Source organism: Nymphaea colorata, unplaced genomic scaffold (genome assembly GCF_008831285.2).
Source record: "Nymphaea colorata isolate Beijing-Zhang1983 unplaced genomic scaffold, ASM883128v2 scaffold0565, whole genome shotgun sequence".
Taxonomy (NCBI): domain Eukaryota; kingdom Viridiplantae; phylum Streptophyta; class Magnoliopsida; order Nymphaeales; family Nymphaeaceae; genus Nymphaea; species Nymphaea colorata.
Genome location: NW_022205071.1, coordinates 1,103 through 2,500, shown reverse-complemented (window position 1 = coordinate 2,500; position 1,398 = coordinate 1,103).

Sequence of the window (1,398 nt, the reverse complement as noted above, 5' to 3'; positions counted from 1 at the left end):
CTACTCACGAAGGAGAATCCGTCCCTTAGAGGCTTTTCCGAATACCCTTTGAGATCCGGCGTCCGCGTAGACGAAGGCTCGAGGTAACGAAGGCGCAAGGCAGGCCCTCCTCATCGGTGGTGATCCTCCCGACGTGACCACGGTAAGCTCCCCCATCGAATCTGCAAAAGCTCGAACGGTGCCTTCTCTTCGATCACGGGAGAGTTGAAAGACCGGCCGAGTGATTGGGAAGAAGAAGGCTGCAATCCTGCTTTCTAACGACGGTGAAAAGGTTAGTACTTTGATAGTTGGTGTGATTTCGTTTAGGCTTCGGCTGTTGGCATTGGGCGCCTCACCTAGGAATCTAGGCTTATGCTCGGTGTACCCGAAGTGTTGGCTTAGCACAGACCTACGGTGTCCCTCCCTCGGAACAGTCTTAGTCCTATTCGGCTTCTCCCATCTCTCGGGTACGGCCTTGGCCAAATCGCACGCCCGGGGTGTTAAGGAGTTACAATCGACTCCTGGGTGCTCTCGGGTGTTCCTGCACAAATTGAAGTCCAGCAAGCTTCCGGCACCCAAATCTGAAGATCCAGCCGGCAAACCAAGCCAGGACCAGCACCATTGGAATCGCCATCAAGCAAGGATTGAGATAAGTAAATTTGGGCGTATTTCCACGGTGAGAAGCTATTCCGGTAATCAGCCGGAATTCTGTTTAAGCCAGTCGCCGCTGCAATTTCCGGCGACCACCATTGATCTTGGAGAAGAAGACGTCTTTGCCCCTGTCGCAGTCAAAGGCCCGCAGCAAACAGTAAGGGCACCGTGGTCATTCGGTTCAACATTGGAACCCTAGCTGCCGGCGCCTCCTCGCGCGAGCCTTCCACCTCGGACGTCAACTCTAAGGTAAGTCTCCCCCAACCCTCCATCTAGCCACGTGTCGCCATCCTAGAACCCTTCTGGATTCACTCCCACACGTGTCAACCTCCGAGCGTCTCGTCCTAATCAATCCCCCTCGGATCACGCGCGGCCTGATTTGGCTAATTCCTAGCCGTGTGTGATTCCTCCCTTCCATTCTCGTGTTCTTTTCTTCGTTGTGTCAACCCTAGTCGCAGTCTCTCTCAGCCGCCCATCCTCCACGTGTCGTGCATCCAGCTCGTCATCGCCTCCACGTCATCAGCCGAGTCTCCACCTCGCCCTCAGCTGGCCCCACGGGTCCCTTGTGCGAGCGCCACCTCACCCGGCGCGACCTGGCCTTTCCTCGTTAACGCGCCCTTCACGCGCTAACGCCCTCCTCGCCAACGCGCTATCGGGTGCTATTTCCGGCAACACCCAGCCGCAGCCACTTCTCCGTTGCCTTCCCCTCCAGCTCGCAAACCCTAGCCGCATTTCCTTATCGCGTCCTTTCCTCGCCCTCCATCGTGC